Raw genomic sequence first — 20,056 nt, forward strand, 5'->3', positions numbered from 1 at the left:
TTGGTGAGGGCCTTCACTCTGCATTGCCTGCGGCTTAATATTTTGTTTTTGTCCAAGCACGTTCCTGGGGTGAATAATGGGGTGGCTGACGCTCTCTCTCATAAACAGATGGAGAGGTTTCGTCAGCTGGCCCCAGATGCCAATCAAGAGGCGGTGCCAATGCCCCAGGAGCTATAGCTGATTGGAGAGCCGAGGCCTGCAGAGCGATAGGCCTAGCCATTGTGCCTAGCACCAGGAAGTCTTACAAACAAGCTGTGTGGCAGTTTGAATACTTTAGGGCTGAGGTAGGGTATCGCATTGTCTGGCCCCTCCCAGTGGAGCAGTTGCTCCATTACTGTGTTTCCTTAAAAGGTAAGGGATTGGCCGTGCGATCGATTAGAGGATGCCTGTCTGCGCTGGCTTTTGCTAGCAAGGCATTGGGGTATAAGGAGGAAGCAGCAGATTTTCATATTCAAAGATGCTGGAAGGGTGGTCCAGAGAGGTTGGGCCTCATCCTGACACCCGCTGCCCTATGTCTCCTGGGATTCTCAGGGGTTTGAAAGGGGTTTGGAGTGCAGTTTGTGCATCTCACTTTGAGGCTGTTTTGTTTCATGCAGCCTCTTTGGTGGCCTTTTTTGGGGCACTCAGGGTTAGTGAGTTAGTGGCAAGCTCCAGGAAGGATGTTTCTGGTAGGGCGTTGTTACTTAGGGATGTTAGGTTAATGGGGGGTAAGGCGGTTCTTACCGTCCTTCATTCTAAGATGAACCAGCAGGGTATTGGGACTGTTTTGAAACTTGGTCCGTGTTCAGAGGCTGAGCTTTGCCCAGTTTCCACATTGGCTAATTATTTGGCCATGCAGGGAGGCTGCAAAGGGTTGTTGTTTTGTCTTTCTAGAGGCAGCCCTCTGACAAAACATCAGTTTTGGGCAGTGACGTCTAGGGCCTTAGCTCTCCTGGGGTTTGGTACCCACTCCTTTAGAATTTGGGCAGCCTCTACAGCCACAGCTTTGGGATATTCTTCTCCATCCATTCAGCACCTCAGCCGTTGGCGGTCACGGGCTTATAAAGGTTATATTCACCCTTTGCTCCATTCATAGCTGTTTTGTTGGAGCTGGGGTAGTTATGGTTAGGTTTTATAACTTGTTTCTTTCTTTCTTTAGATGCTGTTGTTCCTGGCCGGAGGAGCCAAGTTCTCATCTTGCGGCACAGTTATGTGTTTTGGGCGGCACATCAAGCTCAGAGAACTGCTGTTGGCTCTCAGCTGGGGCTCAGCAAATATGTTACGGTCGAATGGTGGGGGCGCTGGGGTCTTCAGTGGCCTGGCCTGCTCCTGTTTTTGTTTCATGGGTGTTTGGCTCCTCCTCCTCAGGTTTTGATTATTCACCTGGGGGGGAATGATCTCAGGCTGGTTAAGGGTAAGGCTTTGATTTTGCAGGCCTGAGATGATTTCAAGTACATTAGGAAGAGATGGCCTGGTACCATTATAGTTTGGTCGGCCATGATTCCACGCTTGGTGTGGTGCAGTGCTTGGAATCCAGCCGGGATATAGAGGGCTCATTGCAGAGCAAATAAGGAGATCCACAAGATATTGGAGGGTGGTTTGGGCCACTATTTGCCTCATCCGGATATTTCTAAGGAATATCCTGACCTCTACAGAGGGGATGGGGTGCATCTCTCGGAAAAGGGTAAAAAGCTTTTCCTGAAGGATCTTCGGCAAGGGCTGGTTTTGGCCTTGGGCCTTTCGGTGGGTGCTAAGCCCTAAGTAGAGACTTGGCCTTAGTTGTGGCAGGTTTTACTGGGTTTATGGTGCCAGGCAGCCTGGGGAGGACCGGTTAGCTTCCCCCTTTTGGGGAGTTAGGGGTCTAGCAGGATCAACCTTTGGGTATTGGTGACCCAAGGTGTGTGAATGCAGACTCTCCTGGAGACTCGATCAGATGGGTACCAGATGTTGCTGAGATGCACATCTGGTGACTGGGGCCCTCCGGTGCATGCCTCCCTGCTGGGCCTGCCTGATGGGAGTTGTGACACAGCTGGGGCGCCAAGTCTCTCGCCCACATAAAAGGCAAGGGAGCGGTCTGTGGAGACCTCTGACCCTGACCTGGCCGCAGTTCTGGTTGCCCTTGCCGTTGCTAGGATTATTTAATAAAGTGGCCCATATATTTTACCAAATCACTTGTGTCCACCTCTTTATTCTGACTTGGGGGGCAATCAGTTATGTTTCAAGTTCAGGAATGCAGCACCAGAGGCAGCGGAGACCTTGACTGCTTACATGGCAAGATTGATGAGGACTGCTGACCGATGGATACAGGCTGCAGAGGTAAAAACCTTACAAGACTTACATAACTTGATTGTTAAAGAGCAATTTCTTTCAATCATCTCTCAGGAGATGAATCAATTGCTCCAGGCCAGAAATCCAAAGAGCCTAATAGATATGGCAGCATTTGCTGAGCAGGTAGCAGCCAGCAAAGGTACAAGGTCAGGTCAACTACTCCCTGCGAAGACAGCAGGAGAAAGGCATGTAAACAGCCACTTCCCAGGAAGAAGCTCCAGGGCAGTAAGAGCAGTTGGGAGGTGCCCAGAAGAGTGTCATTCAGGTGGGACGAAAGGCTTAATTAATAACAATGATAAAAGCATCAATAACATTTTTTTTTCTGTCGTCAAACTGGGCATACAAACAAAACATGCAAGGCATGGCTGCAATGGGACTCTAGCAGGGCTAAGATACAGCTGATTGGGAGGAGTAGACAAAGCATCAATAGTTCTTTTCACAACAGTGAGAACTATGGGAGAGAGGGCTACAATGCTGTTACCCCTACAGCTGGAATAACAAAGCCTGTTAGTCGTTTCCAGCAGGTGGTGAGTCATCCAGAGATTTTGAGAGCAAGACCCAAGGCATTCCAGGAACCGGCTGCTTGTGTCAAGCATGCGGTTTCAATGATGAGTCAGGTTTGATACAAAACTACGTTTATTGATAGACCGATACTTTCAGTGTAACAGATTCGTGAGAGTGATGCTAAAGATACATTGATACAATACTTTTAAGGCATACTTCAAAAGGATTCCAAAAGGCGGGGGCGAGGGATGCATTCTCACACATAAACTATCATAAATGTCTACATTCTCATGGCGTTATCAGGACGCCGTCCTTGCTTTCCCCAGATGTGCCACACTCCCTAACAGGAATGTATGGGAAGGTGCTGATTAGTCTTTCTCAAGTTAGTTTCGTTTCTCTCTACTTCTACTTTGCAAGCAATAAAGTAAGAAGGGGGAGGGGAAAAGAATAACAGACCTTGGTCCTCCATGATATTTCACAGGCCAGCTTTGTGGAGGATCCTAAAACAATCAATTACCAATGGAATTCTTCCAATGCTTGACAGCTTGCAGAGATGGAGAAACATCAGCAGTAAGGATTGGAACTGCCATTGCCGTGAATAGACTAGAGATACTGGATGCAAATCAGTTCATCTCCAAGGAACAATGGCAATGGATGGACAAACTCAGGTTGGAAGCAGTCATTGTAAATCAGGAAATGACTGTCATGGGCACCAAAGACATAGGAGCAGATTTAAGTTCCATCAGAAAGACTCTTTTAGAGGGCAAGAACATCCATTATGAAGGTCTAATGCATGTGGACCCTTATGAGTGTTCCTCTAAATTGATACCTAATGTGAAAGTACATGTAAAGTTTAGAGATTATGAAGGGGAACAGATAATGTTAATCCATGAAGAATCTGAATGTGATTTTGTGATCAGGGTAGATCTATTGTATAAGGCTGTATGCTCAAGGGTAGAACAGGTTGAATCACATGTTCAGGAACCCCCAGATAGAACCAGAAGGGTGGAGTTGCCAAAAAGTGCAGAGGCATGGGCCATGGACAGCAAAGCAGAAGTAATGTTCCAGAGGGAGAGAAAACAGAAATCTCCTTATGAGTCATCGTTTAACATGATTTCACAATGTGAGGGTGTGGTTAAAGAATGTAGTCAATCTGAGGCAGGATGAGTTCTTGATTCCAGGGCTTTTAGGATAGGAGCTACTAAAACACCAGTAAGAACATCTGTGAGATTTAATCAGGAGGTAGCTCGCTCTAAGCCATAGGGCATGAAGAAATAATATTTTGTGACATTGTATGTGGGTATGTATTTGTTTGACACCTCATGTTAAATTTTCATTGCATCTGTATGTTTTGTCTGGACACCTTAGTGGGTACATGTTTGTTTTTAAATGTTATGTAGTGTCCAGTTATGTATAGCAATGTTATATGTTTGTACTTTTCATGTCTTAAAATTGCTATGATTATAGCCTGAGGGCTATGGATCAAGCTTTTTAAGAGGGGACATGCCAAGAAACTGAGAGACACCTGTTTGTGTACTCAATGTCTGTATGTTTAGAAGTTTTTCAGGATTAGCACCAACAGTATGTCAAGCTAATAGGCACTTAAGTAGTCCCAGGTGGAGACTAACTGCATACACCTGTGAAGTCAGCCCACAAATGACATAGATTGTTTAGATCTAGCCTTGACAGGTTAGCATCTAGAGTCAAGGCTAGATGACAGCTTTCAAATTAGATCTTGTCAGCGATTGGCTGACCAGCCAGCCTGGATAAAATCAAGCTATGTGCACACTAAAGGAGGAGCTTCTACTTTTCCAAGCCAGAAGCCAGGAGTCTTCTCCAGGAGAAGGAAACAACACAACCAGGTGAATGAGGACGGGACTTTGGAAGACATCTCTCTGGTGTTGTGGGTCTGACAGAAGAAAAAGCGTCAGTGAGTATTAGTCTAGGGAATTAGCCAATTACTACACAGTCCAATGTAGGGAGATAGGCAAATTGCCCTAAGGTTTTGTTTAAGTGTTCCTTTGTGCACAGTATGTTTATTTTATAGGTTTTTATCATCCCATTTTGTGTTTCCCCTTCCCTTTTTATCTTGTAAATAAAGTTTATATATTTTTCGATAAGTTTGCCTTTTACTTGACAGACCTGGGACCTGATAACACCATGACCAAAAGAACCTACATAACATTTTATTAAGTTTATTATTTTAAATCAGAAGCTGGGCATTTAGTAACAATAATAACAGCTGCTGTTAGAGGGTCCCCCCCCCTTGTATGTGTTTTGACAGATGGCCATGCTAGCAAGGGCTGACCATATAACAGTCATGTGTGCCCAGTACTCAAGGAGGTCAGAATTGTTACATTCAGGGGGCTCCATGAAGTATTCCCTGGCCATCACCTCCACAAAATCCTCCATCATTACATGCCTGTCCACCAGTGTTACTCCTGACCTCCTACCCCACAGTCAACAATCAGAAGTGGGTATTGTGGCTCACCTGTCTCTTATCGGCCATACACCCTACTCCTCCTAGTTTTCTCTGCTTGATGTTTTCTTGGGCCATATCCATGGCTCTGTAACTATGCACATCATGGCAGAGCTCAATCTTCCACTAAACAAGCTGCATGTTATGGAGGGTGATGCTGCCCTTAATGTAGGGGTAGCACATACATGCCAGTTTGTACTCCCACTCCTCACAGAGAAGATGCAATCTCTCAGCAATGCCTGCATGCAACCTGTTGGCCAAGTTCCTAACCTAAGGAAGAACCACCCCCTCAGGGTTTAGCTGCACCACACAGTCCAGCATCTGTTCCAGCCTTTGAATGAGGGGGGTGACTTGCCCCAGGTTGGCAGTGTGGGCACAAAACACATTGGTGGCATCCTGGAACAGCTGTATTGTTGTTGTCATCATCATACTTATGAATCATGCAATCCCTGCTACTGCAGGGATGTGGATGATGTACAATATATAATAAAACATCAACGTCATAAAAACAAGATACTGTATATAAATAAATAATACAATACATAAGCCCTAAAACCCGGCCCCTCCCATCCGAGCTGGCACCGCCAGCGATTGGCTAGGGGACGCTGCTGCCAACCCGGAAGGAGGGAAGGCTGGCCACGTCGTCCCAGGCATCCGGGAGCCTGCAGCTGGGCTTGGTGTCGGGGCTATAAAAGCCCAGGCCCCACCCAGAAGCACACAGTTCTTCTCAGCTCTTGGAGTGGAGAGTCTTGGGTGTTTGGAGTGCGCAGCGGTCCCTTCGTTGGCGTGAGCGGCAGCAAATCGAAGGGGCCCATGCAGGCCAGCGGGGCTTGGACTTGCGGTAGTGTGGCGGCTGAGCTTTGTGTTGGGCCGAGGTCCCCAAAAAGGTCTGCTAAATAGGGGAGGGCTTGGACGGACGGTCCTACACCCCCTCCATCTTAACTCTCTGTGGCACTTGGGGCGGGCTGACTGGGATGGCATTCTGTTCCCCCCACACACACCATCCTCACCACAGTTATAGTGTGCAGGGTATTTGTTGTTGGGGAGAGGCTGACACCCCCCCGTTCTCTACCCCCCCCAGCGATTTTTATTGGAAGGTGTCGGAAAAGGTGGGGGGCAGGTCTCATAACCACTGGGATATAAAAGGGTGGGCCACCCTAGTAGCAGGCGAGTGTTAATTGGGTCCTGGGTTGTGTTTGGGCCTTTAGGTATGGTTCCCAAGAAGGGTCAGGGCCCCTCTAAGGGGAAGCAACCCGCCAGACCAGCTAGGAGGTGAAGTCAGCAACTTGGCCCTGACATGGATGGGGGGAAGGAAGCCCAGCTACGGCAAGCTGTTATGGGCCAATTAGAGACTTTAGAGAAGCAGAGAGGTGCTACAGGGGCTCTCATATGGGAGGGGTGCCACAGGGCTACGGGGCGATTATCACGGTTGACCTTTGAGAAGGAGGTGCTGGCCGTCTTTCTGCATTACAGGATGGAACCAGAGATGCGGACATGAGACACGAATCAGACCAGGAGGATGGCACTGACACTGGAGAGTTGTCCGATGGACAGCCCTTGGTTGTTGGGGTAGTGGGAGATGTGGGGCAGCCGGCTCCGGTGGTGGCAGTGGTAGTTATCCCCTCGGAGGATGTCGGTAAGCTCCCTTTACAACACCAGCCTCAGGTGTGGCCTTGGGCCCCCTCACAGTCACTGTCCCCCCCAGCTATGGTGGGTGGGGCAACGGTAATGCCAGGACAGACTGGACAGGCAGTACCCCAGTGTGTGGCCAGGCCATCATGGGCTTGTGGCTCTCTGTATGTATCGCTACAAGGCCAGAGTAGCGCCGGTCCGGGTTTACAGGCTTCTTTGCAGGGAGCCACTCTGGCAGCGTCGCAGGGTGCCTCCGTTCAACAGGCGGCAACAGGGGTGCTGCCATGGGGGGGCAACAACAGTTGCCGATGCACAGTGGGTGACCAGGTTATCAATGTGGTATGTGGAGTTACCCCCCGAACCCTTATGGGTCCATACCTTTTCATGTGCTTCCATATGGTGACACTGCACTGCCATTTTGAGGGGTGAATACGTGGACGTCTTCAGCCTCCTCTTTAGAGAATTAGAAAAGAAGGATAAGGAGGAGCTGGATGATAAGGAAAGGAAAAGCTAAAGCGGAGGAAGGTGGATAGGACCTGGGCCAATTGGCTGCCAGGCTTCCTTATCTATACTGGGGTTATAGCAAGGGCACAGCCATTTCAGGCGGCTGTGCTTTTTCAGTATTGCAACATAGTGTGCCGGGCATACACTGATTTTGTCGGTGTAGCTTGGTTGCAATATGAGGCCTTTCATATGAGGGCCGCAGTCAACCCAGGGCTGCATTGGGACCCGATTAGTCAGCAGCTTTGGCTGCAGTTGATGTCCCCAGTGAAGCCTAATTCCAGTGACAGAGGGAATAGTGGACACTTGGTGCATAAGCAACAGATTTCAGTGGGGGGTTCAACCCCGGCTGTTATGTTGGGAATTCACATCTAAGGGTGTGTGTTCCGGAAGGCCTGTAAATTCAAGCATGAGTGCCCGCTATGTGGGGGTTCACACGCCTTTTTCAGCCTGTAGTAGGTCTAAACCTAAGGTGGGGGCTAAACGCCCTGGTGGAGGGGGTAACCAGCAGCTACCTGGAAAAGGGACCCAGTACCATTTGACTGAAGGTACTTAGGAGGCTGCTGGACACTTACCCCTTGGTGGCAGACAGGGATTATTTATGGGAAGGTTTTTCCTTTGGGTTCAGGATTCCGTACCGGGGACCTAGGGTACCCTGCTTGGCCCCTAATCTCCATTCAGTGGTAGGTATGGAGCATGTGGTTAGGGTTAAAATAACCAAGGAGTGTGCTGAGGGTAGGGTACTAGGCTCCTTTGAGGCTCCGCCTATGCCCACTTTATGTGTATCCCCCTCGGGGATGGTGCCTAAGCAAGCACCAGGAGAATACCATTTGATTCACCACCTGTCCTACCCGAAGGGTGGATCAGTGAACGACTCCATTCCAGATGTTCTCTGTTCAGTTAGGTATACTTCATTTGACCAAGCGGTCAAAGTAGTGCGGGGTTGTGATGTGGGGGCTAAAATGGCAAAATGTGACATTAAGTCTGCATTCCGTCTTTTGCTGGTTCACCCGGAGGATTTTGACCTTCTGGACTTCAGTTTTGAAGGGAAGTTTTATATGGATAGGGCCTTACCCATGGGTTGTTCAGTGTCCTGTGCCACTTTTGAGTGTTTCAGTTCCTTTATGGAATGGGCGCTTCGGGACAGGTCAGGGTTAGACGATACTGTTCATTACCTGGATGACTTCCTTTTTTGTGGGCCCGGCAGGGTCCGGGCAATGTGCCAGGTTATTGCAGTCATTTGAGGAGCTGGCGCAAGAGCTCGGACTGCCGTTGGCACACGAAAAGATTGAGGGCCCTAGTTCGGTACTCACATTTTTAGGCATTGAGCTGGATACCACGCAGCAAGCTTCACAGCTGCCTGCGGATAAAGTGGTAGGTCTCAGAGAGCAACTGGCTTCTCTTAGGAAGCAGCGCAAAGTTTGTTGCTTGAGCTCCAGCAAATTGTTGGGCACCTCAACTTTGCGTGCAAAGTTGTGGCACCAAGAAGGGCCTTTTTTCAGTTTTAACAATTTTATTGATAACATATTGATAACAAAGTCTCCTTAGAAAGCTTGAGAGTCATGGAGTAAAAGGACAGGTCCTCTTGTGGATCAAAACTGGCTGAGTAATAGGAAGCAGAGAGTGAGTATAAATGGGCAGTCTTCACAGTGGAGGACGGTAAGCAGTGGGGTGCCGCAGGGCTCGGTACTGGGTACCATGCTCTTTAACTTGTTCATAAATGATTTAGAGTTGGGAGTGAGCAGTGAAGTGGCCAAGTTTGTGGATGACACTAAATTGTTCAGGGTGGTGAGAACCAGAGAGGATTGTGAGGAACTCCAAAGGGATCTGTTGAGGGTGGGTGAGTGGGCGTCAACGTGGCAGATGCGGTTCAATGTGGCCAAGTGCAAAGTAATGCACATTGGGGCCAAGAATCCCAGCTGCAAATACAAGTTGATGGGGTGTGAACTGGCAGAGACTGACCAAGAGAGAGATCTTGGAGTCGTGGTAGATAACTCACTGAAAATGTCAAGACAGTGTGCGTTTGCAATAAAAAAGGCCAACGCCATGCTGGGAATTATTAGGAAGGGAATTGAAAACAAATCAGCCAGTATCATAATGCCCCTGTATAAATCGATGGTGCGATCTCATTTGGAGTACTGTGTGCAGTTCTGGTCGCCACACCTCAAAAAGGATATTATAGCATTGGAGAAAGTCCAGAGAAGGGCAACTAGAATGATTAAAGGGCTGGAGCACTTTCCCTATGAAGAAAGGTTGAAACGCTTGGGACTCTTTAGCTTGGAGAAACGTCGACTGCGGGGTGACATGATAGAGGTTTACAAGATAATGCATGGGATGGAGAAAGTAGAGAAAGAAGTACTTTTCTCCCTTTCTCACAATACAAGAACTCGTGGGCATTCGATGAAATTGCTGAGCAGACAGGTTAAAACGGATAAAAGGAAGTACTTCTTCACCCAAAGGGTGATTAACATGTGGAATTCACTGCCACAGGAGGTGGCGGCGGCCACAAGCATAGCCACCTTCAAGTGGGGTTTAGATAAAAATATGGAGCAGAGGTCCATCAGTGGCTATTAGCCACTGTGTGACACAGAGTGTTGGACTGGATGGGCCATTGGCCTGATCCAACATGGCTTCTTTTATGTTCTTATATGGTAACAATATCCAATTATATCATTACTATCTCTAACCCATATGATATTTTCCAATCCCCCCTCCCTCCGTTACTAGTTTCCCACCGAGGTTATATACTTAAGTTCAGTTATAAAGGTATCCTTAACCAATCAAAGTTCAATATCTTTCTTTTCTCATATTCATGTTAAAAAATTGTCCAATGTCTTTTTACATTCCACTCTTTCTCTATATATCCTCTAAATTTCTTCCACTCCTTTTTAAACACATCCAAATCATAGTCTCTTAAAGTTCTTGTTAATTTATCCATCTCACTCCATGATAAAACTTTCACAATCCAATCCCATTTCTCTGGTATTTTTTCTTGCTTCCACAACTGCGCATACAATGTCCTAAGCCTTTTTTGGCGGCTATGTGACACCATGGGGCACCTGCGGCTCCCTCACCATAGAGTTTGAGAGACCACTGGCATGTGGAGGGATCTTGAGGTGTGGGAGGAATTTCTGGAATCTTTTAATGGAATTTCATTTTGGTGGGAGGATTTAAGGATTGAAGTGAGCTCCAGATATCTTCAGATGCGGCGGGCACCATCGGATTCAGAGTATATTTTTGGGGTCACTGGTGCGTGGAGCAATGGCCCATAGGGTGGTTGGCCAGCGGGCTCTGCAGGGACCTCACCTTTTTGGAGTTTTTTCCCATAGTAGTAGCTGTTTGGCTTTGGGGTGAGCAGCTGATCAATCATACTGTTCATTTCTGGTGTGATAACATGGCTGTAGTAAATGTCATCAACTCCATGTCCTCCAAATCGGCAGTGGTAATGAATCTGGTGCGGGCATTTACATTGCGATGCCTTTGGCTGAACATTTTATTTCTGCCCCCGCCCAGAAGCATACAGTTCTTCTCGGCTCTTGGCCCTTGGCAGTACAGGTTAATTACCAGTCGCCTTATTAGGGGCCAGGTAGGAATTTTTTCATCTTCACAGAATTGGCCTATGTGAATTTGTTTTTCGTCTACCTTGTACTGCTTTATAGCGTTAGGAGGTTTGGGAAGAGTTTTGTTAGCTTGGTTGCTGGGCAGGATGAGGTATGGGCCACAGTGTTTTCAGGGGAGCACCTATGGCTCAACACCAGTTGGTGCGGGTGGTCTGTATGAACTGCAGATGGGCTTTACGGCTCAATGCAAGGAGTGCAGATCACGACAAAGCCTCACCGGGGTGGATCTTTCCAGAGGGATTGATGCTAGCCTAGGTGGAGGTGGGCTTTGGGCCTGGCTGCTCAGCACCAGCCAGAATATTGGGCTTGTGCTGGAGGCAGAGTGGCTCGCCCTCCCAGGACAAGGCGGGATCATGGGGCTGACCCCAGGGCTTGTCCTGTTAGGCCATACCCCTTGCCATTCTAGTTCATTCATGTTGTTTTAATAAAGCGGCCCGGTTTTATCCAACACACTGTCTCATCCTCTTCATTCTGACTGGGGTGGCAAAGTCAGACAGTGAATTTATAATTCTTCACATTCCAGTCTGCTGACCTCCTCACAGATAGGGAGGAGAAGTAACAGTAGGTTTGAATAGTACAAGGGGGTGCCAGCCGATTTAGAGACCATTACTGCTCTCAGCCTAGAGCCTGCCTCACAGGCCCTGCAGAATTGCACAAGATCTCACAGGACCCTGATTGTATTCGGCAGAGAGTTCCACCAGGTTGGAGACTGTGCCATGAGGACATCTGGATGTCTTTGTGGCCAGGGGCCAGCAGCACACTCCATTTGGAAGAGGGTCAGCTAGTCATAGAATCACAGAATCATAGAGTTGGAAGGGACCTCTGGGGTCATCTAGTCCAATCCCATGCACAATGCAGGAAACTCACAAACACTTCCCCCTAAATTCACAGGATCTTCATTGCTGTCAGATGACCATCTAGCCTCTATTAAAAAACCTCCAAGGAAGGAGAGCCCACCACCTCCCGAGGAAGCCTGTTCCACTGAGGAATCACTCTAATGGTCAGGAAGTTCTTCCTAATGTTGAGCCTGAAACACTTTTGATTTAATTTCAACCCATTGGTTCTGGTCCTACCTTCCGGGGTCACAGAAAACAATTCCACGCCATCCTCTATATGACAGCCCTTCAAGTACTTGAAGATGGTGATCATATCACCTCTCAGCTGCCTTCTCTCCAGGCTAAACATCGCCAGCTCCTTCCACCTTTCCTCATAGGACTTGGTCTCCAGACCCCTCACCATCTTGGTCGCCCTCTTCTGGACCCGTTCCAGCTTGTCTATATCCTTCTTAAAATGTGGTGCCCAAAGCTGAGGTCTTACCAGAGCAGAGTAAAGGGATACCATCATATCATGTGATCTGGACACTATACTTCTGTTGATAAAGCCCAAAATTGCATTTGCCTTTTTAGCCACCACATCACACTGTTGACTCATGTTCAGCATATGATTCACTAAGACCCCTAGATCCTTTTCACACATACTACTGCTAAGACAAGTCTTCCCATCCTATAACCATGCTTTGGATTTTTCCTACCTAAATGCAGAACTTTACATTTATCCCTGTTAAAATTCATTTTATTGATTTTAGCCCAGTTTTCCATCATGTCAAGGTCATCCTGTATCCTGTTTCTGTCTTCTTCTGTGTTTGTAACCCCTCCCAATTTAGTATCATCTGCAAATTTAATAAGCATTCCCTCTATTCCTTCATCCAAATCATTGATAAAGATGTTGAACAAAACAGGTCCCAGGACAGATCCTTGAAGCACTCCACTTGTCACTCCTCTTGAAGAAGATGAGGAACCATTCACAAGCACTCTTTTGGGTGCGATCTGGAGTTACAGATCCACCTAACAATAACAGGATCCAACATGTCAACAAGGACAGCATGTGGAACTTTATCAAAAGCCTTACTGAAATCAAGATAAACGATGTCTACAGCATTCCCCTGATCCAGCAAGATAGTCACTTTCTCAAAAAAAGAGATCAGGTTAGTCTGACATGACTTGTTCTTGAGAAAACCATGCTGGCTCTTAGTAATCACACCCATTCTTTCTAAATGTTCCAGGACCGACTGTTTGATGATTTGTTCTAAAACTTTTCCAGGTATAGACGTCAAGTTGATGGGTTGGTAGTTACCCAGATCATCTTTTTTCCCCTTCTTAAAGATGGGGACAACAGTCGCCCGCCTCCAATCTTCTGGCACCTTTCCTATTCTCCAAGAATTCTCAAAAATAATAGCCCGAGGCTCAGAAATTACATCCACAAGCTTTTTTAAAATCCTTGGATGCAATTCATCTGGCCCTGAGGAATTAGTTTCATTTAAAGAAACTAGATGTTTATGTACTACCCCTATGCTAATCCTAGGTTGGAACTTCACACCCTCCTTATATGTTCTGTTTTTGCCATGTTGAACACCGTTTCCCTCAGAAGAGAAGACTGAGGAAAAGTAGAAATTGAGCAGTTCCATCCTCTCTTCATTACCTGTTACAATTTCACTTTCTTGCCCTCGCAATGGGCCTACCATGTCCTTGCTCTTTCTCTTACTCTGAACATAAGAAAAGAACCCTTTTTTTGTTGTTTTTAGCATCTTTGGCCAGCCTAAGCTTATACTGAGCTTTAGCTTTCCTAACTTTTTCTCTACAAGCACTGGTGATTTGTTTATATTAATCCTTGGTTATAAGGCCCTCCTTCCAATTCCTAAAGGAGTCTTTTTTTATTTCTCAAGTCTTTAGAGAGCTGTCCATGGAGTCACTTCGGCTTCTTTAGGCTTGTGATTGCACTTTCAGTATTTCGCTTTTAAGAAACTCCCACCCCTCCTTAACTTCCTTCCTCCTAAATATTTCTGATCATGGGATTTTACCCAGCATAGTTCTAAGTTTAGTCATTGGAGCTGATACTGGGCTCGCCTTTCCCTTGCTGGATGGCAGAGAAGATGATATCTTGCACCATGCCCCTCTCCTCCACCAAATGTGCAGTCACCAGGTGCCCACATTTTGGATGAGCCAGTGTTCGGGCTCCTCTGCCTCACCTTCTTGCAATAGATGCACAGCCTTGATACTGCTTGAGAAGTGGTTGGTCAGGCACTGGTAGTTCTCCAGCAGGACCATAATCTCAAGGATGGCAGCATCCCATCCACTCTTGGCAGCACTCCCCAGCCCCAGCATATCCCTCACCACCAGGTGCAGCCTGCGCACCATGCAAATGATATTCCTGAGGAGCTCACTCCTCTCTGCCACCTTCATATTAACACTACCATCAGTGACCCCTCAACTACTTCCTCAGGCTGCTCTGTAGCATCATGGTAATGTTGGTCCACATCCCTCTCTTGTAGGCAGGAGGCAGCACACCTGCCCCTGCTGGGGGCATGGCTCTGGTCCCACTTCAGAGTTCCTCTGGTTGCAACCAGTGGGCAGTGAGAGAGAAGTAGTCATGGTGCTGGCCACTCTAGAGGTCTGCCTTCAAGTAAATGGTTTGACCTCAACTTTGAATATCTCAACGTTGACCAGAGTGGTGCATGGTGGGCAACGCGCACCTGCTCATGGTCCTCCTGGAGGAGATTGTGTCAAGTGGTTCATCAGGGCTATGTCCTTCACAAGGTAGAATAGTTGGCCATCCATGATGATCATCTCGCCAGTGAGGCAAGTGCCTGTTTCCTGTGCACCCCCCCCCCCTGCTCTTTTCCTGGCACACACACTTGGCAATCTTGAGAAGTGGAAGGGATGCATCTGCACCACCACCAGCAGTCTCAAAGTAAGTGCTGTCACTATCCTCCCCTTCAGAGTTTTGCATTGCAGGAAGAAGAAGGAGGAGGAGAAGGAGGAGAAAAAGACTACAGATTTATAACCCACCCTTCTCTCTGAATCAGAGACTCAGAGCAGTTTACAATCTCCTGTAACTTCTCTCCCCACAACAGACACCCTGTGAGGTAGGTGGGGCTGAGAGGGCTCTCACAGCAGCTGCCATTTCAAGGACAACTCCTGCAATACCTATGGCTAACCCAAGGCCATTCCAGCAACTGTAAGTGGAGGAGTGGGGAATCAAACCAGGCTCTCCCAGATAATAGTCTGTACACTTAACCCCTACACCAAACTGAGTGGCAATGATGAAAACCCTCAAGCAACAGTTGGGTGGGGGTGCTAATTAAATCCCACTGGTTCATCTTGACTCATTCCTCAGGGAGCACCTTTTCCCTGGAGCCCCGTCTGTGGAGCCCCCTCCTGGGTCATGGGAACCAGAAAGAGGAGGAGGAGATTATCAAGCCAGCTGTTTGGTGAAGTGCTTCCTGTTCTTTTCCAGGGGCTCCTGCAGGGTACACTTTCATCAGCCTGGAAAGCCTCTTGGTTGGTAGCCAGAATGCTCCAGCTGTTCCCAGGCAAAGGCAAGCCAGAGGAGGGCACACGTCCAAGTAAAATGGCTGGGGTTTCAGATGACTTTGTATTCCACCTGTCTTTCTCCCTTGGGCACCAGGGTAGCAGCAGCCCAGTGGCATAAAGAGCCTGCTGGTGCAAGGCAAGGAAGAGGCAGTGGTGGTGAGCTGGCAGTGGCTCTGCCTGCACAAGCTGCCCAGTGGGGAAGCTGCACAGCATAGCCTGGACAAGAAGCCCATCCAGTGAATCCTGAGCAGGTGCAGTGAGTAGAGGTCAACTAATGAGCACACGTGGCCAGTGAGGGCCTAGTCATTGGGGGCATTGCTATTTCAATAGGAGTCATCACCCTCAGTGCCCCACCATTGGCAAGGGGATAGCTGGTCAGTTGTCAGGTAGGAAAATAGACAGGCAAGCAGATAGGGCAGTAGTCAAATAGGTAGTAACTTTGAGACCAGATAGGTAACTACACACAGTGAGGAGAAGGTAAGTAATGTTTGAAATGGAGAGCAGGGAATGCACCCCAAGCAGTAACTCTGGAACCAGGCAGGCACCCCCCCCCCCCCGAAAGTGAGGTAGTGTTTGAAATGAAGAGGAGTCAAGAGAAGGAATCCCAAGCAGAAACTCTGAAACCCATGGCAAAGTTAAGCCCCACCCCAGCTCCTGCCTGAGTAAACTGGTTAAGCAATCCCCCCACCATGCCCAGTTGCAAAGCTCTTTCACAATCTAGTATACCAACTCTGTCCCAAACCACTGCACCCCATGAACATAGGAAATGTGTGCTCAGTGGATGCTTATATAAATCATCTGTTACTGGCGGGCAGCATTGCCTGTCAAGCTTTGAGGGTCCCTATTTGTGTTTGCAAGACTGGATAATGTCACCATCCCCATCATTACCTAGCATTTTCATGCCAGACTTTGTGGGTGGCCTTTGCTGTCCAAGCTGTTCCAAGGCACACTCCAAAGGTTTATTTGATTAGCATATGGGCAACATACCTTGGCTCATAAGCCTCAAGTTCAGTTTGGATTTTGGCTTATCACCTTGTTCATGCCCATCCCTAAATTTTATAAATTACGCAAATGGAGGAAAAGAGAATGCCCATCCCTAAATTTTAATGCATTTCAAAGTAGTCTAGATGTAGCCAATGATTCTCTTCTGGAAAGAAATGAGATATCCTCATTCCTTTAATTAAAGCAAGGCTCCTTAATTTATGGGAAATAAGTTGTAGGATCTAGTCAGTGTTACATACACTAAACATTTTTAAAAATATTTTCTTATGGTGAAGAGAATGCAATAGTAAGGTGGATTGGCTGGCTCTCATGAGCAAAATAACTAACAAATAAAAAGCACACATCAATCTTGCTCTGGCCCTATATAAAAATGGTCTTCACACATGGCTGGTTAAATGTATCACAGTGGGAATGCACATCTGAATGTATATTTCATTGGAAGGAATACAATGCAGAGAGACAAGTCCACATGTATATTATGTTCATATATCCTGCTAATACTCACATTTCTTGATGCAATAATTGACACATGTCAGGGACAGAGAAGGTTTTTGTACACAAAATGTCTCACCTGGCTGAGATTATGATCTTTTGCTTTCATTATACTTTCAAGTCATGTATAAAAATAGAGCCTCACTGCAGCGAATGCCATTATTTTTGAGTACACGGAATTTTAACTGTTGCCTTCATTTTTCTCAATTTCATATTTGTATTAAAAGTGTATATTATATAGAAATTAGTTTGCTATAAGGCTATGTTGGATTTCTGGATGGGAGAACTGAGTCTTTGTTGTTTCTTTAGAATCCCCTCATTTCCATCTTATATGGAGGTGATTTGACATTATCAAATTCTTTTCCTCAAGGCATCTTTTATTTTACTTTTTTGCGCTTCTTTTTAATTAAGCTTCCTCAAATCTCATCTCGTTTAGTTATCTAGGATCAGTGATGAGAGTCTAATTTTTTAATACTTCAGATGAGAAAGGCAAAGACGTTATTGGAACATTTCTCAATAAATGGGTTTTTTTTAATAAAAAAAGAATCATTAACTTCAAAGATCAAAAATCTTTTGGATTGATAGAAAGACTGTCCTTTTTTTTGCTTTTCATAATTCATGTGGGAAGGTAAATTTTTCTTTTGGAACCTGAATAAAGTTATTAGAGGCAGCAGCAGGTATTTTATCATTGTCATCAGTGGGTGAAGGATTAATTGCTGTCACTGTTCATACTATGGCACCTTGTGGGGTACAAATTACATTTTTCTAACCTCAGGACCTTAATCAAAAACAACACAATCAGCTCTCATTTTAATCTGTTGCAGCCAGCAGCAGCCTTCCCATTGCAAAGGGATGCAAGGTCAGCAGTGAGGACATCTGAAAAAGAGTAATAGACTTATCAGCAATGTACACATGGTGTGGTCCAGAAGCAACAACATTGTGAAAAGGAAGCAGACACCAAATGAAAAGACACATTCATTTCAATGGCCTTTCAGTCAATTTGCTAAAAGCTGAATCAAATCAGTGGTGTGCATTTTTCTCTTTTTATACCCACAGAGCCACTGGAATCTCTCCAGCATGAAAATGTTGATAGAAAGGGGAAGAAAGTATTTGAACTTTTGTCAGAATGGTTTTCCTTTCAAAAGTATAGTTATGCTCTCAATGGTTAATTTCTAAAATGAAATTTGCTGAGACTTCTTTGAGCTGTAGAATTTGAAGTTACCTCACTCTAAGGTAAAAAATATGTAAGGAAGAAATTGACATAATACTTTCAGAACTATCAAATTGCAGTCATCTTGGGACAGAGCCATACTCAGAATGCAAGTCAAGGATAACACTTGGGGGGGGGGGGTCAAACACTCTCTTGAGCTAGAGAACCTAACATATTAATTAGGGGATGAGTAAGTATTTGTTTTAATATGGGGAAACACTCAAACATTGATCCCTCATTTAGCTTAAAATATAACTGCGGATTTACCACTTCCATGTGCTTTGAATGTATAGCTGTGAATGGAATACAGTCGATACTTCCTCAGATGTATGTGTCATTATAATTTATATATTCAAGGCAGAGTTATGGCATTCAAAAAAGATCTTAGGGCTAGTCCTGTAAGCCAAAATGCCCTCAAAACGAGGTTGGGGAATTGACAGGTGGGCACTTGGCTTAAAAAGGATCTTTGAATCTATGTATACAGGATACACGTCCAGAAATTATTGTTTAAATTCACCAGGGACACTAATTAAGTAAAACACTTAAAATTTATTGTAGAAAAATATAGACACACATACAAGATAATAAACTCATAAAACATACATACAGTCCTAAGAAAAATAGAGAGAGATGCAGAGACAACACAAGGATGGACAAACAGGGTGATAATTACCAATCGTAGTCTTCAAGGAAGGCTCCAATGGCGATGAAAGAGGACTTGGGGGAGGGGACCCTCAACTGATCAGGAATCGGGGATGTATCTAGACAGTGGAATGGGGTACTGCTAGATGCACACCTGTGTGGAGCTGGGTCACAGGTTATAAGGACTACCTCGAGCCCTTAGGAGATGGGAGGTATAGGAGCGGATGACAGTGGTCAGCTGGTACATGACCTCAGAAAAAGGAGAGGCTCTGCAATGACCATAAGGGCTGGACTTATGCAGTAGCCAACAGCCAGTTAATTGGAGGTCCCTGATTGGATGCTCATAGCTAGCCAATGAGCAGACTTGGCCTTAGTTACCTGATTGGACTTCCAGGTAACAATGGGCCAAGGGGGAGGCTCCAGGATGACCATTAAGGGAAAGAATGGGAAAAATTATTAAGGTGGGGGGTACTTAAGTCTATCAAACTTATCTAAAAAGGTGACAATAGATGGCCAAACTGCTACCTAGGTAACACCCTGTCTATACAAAGAAACTTGGCTCTGGGTGAAGATGTTCTTCCTCCTCTTCGATCTTCTATAGGCACCAGTCTTTGTCTTGAGTTTCGTTGGACAAAAGCTTAGGCGGTCTGACAGGATCCATGCCTAGGATAAGCTAGATGGTCTTATGCATAGGTGACATCTGTTGAGTATGTGAGACTCCCGCTTCGCTGTTATGAAGTCTGGCATTGCAGGAAGATAGCTGCTGGTGGTGTTAGCCTCCCAAGATGGATTCTATGGTCGAGGCTGGAAACCACTTGCCTGGACAGTTCCTGGTGAAGCACCTACTTCCGCTGCTATGGCTGAGATGGGGATCGCAAGGAGCGACTGGAAACCATCTGTTCTCCTGGTTAGCACTCCTCAGGAGACACGGAGTGCTGCTGCAACGCTGTGGCTGTTAGTACTCATAAGTTCCTTCCAGTTTGGTAGACAAAACCCACATTCTCCTGGCAGATGTGTGTGAGTTGAGTCTCCAGGCACCCTGGCAACCAAGCGGGTAACTACGATGTTCTGGAATTAGGGGTATTTTTTCTCACAGTCCTGTTGTAGCAAGGCTCTCTGTTCTCTGTGAACACATATGCATACTAGTAATTCATATTCTTTTTTCTGTTTATCTCTCTATAAACACGTTGGCATCAGGAGAGATGTCATGGCACTGTGATTAAAGTACTGGGCTAGGACCGGAGAATCTGGTTGCAAATTCCTGCTCTGGTAAGGAAGTTCACTGGGTGACCATGGG

The sequence above is a fragment of the Heteronotia binoei genome, chromosome 4 (assembly GCF_032191835.1).
Source record: "Heteronotia binoei isolate CCM8104 ecotype False Entrance Well chromosome 4, APGP_CSIRO_Hbin_v1, whole genome shotgun sequence".
In the NCBI taxonomy this organism is placed as follows: Eukaryota; Metazoa; Chordata; class Lepidosauria; order Squamata; family Gekkonidae; genus Heteronotia; species Heteronotia binoei.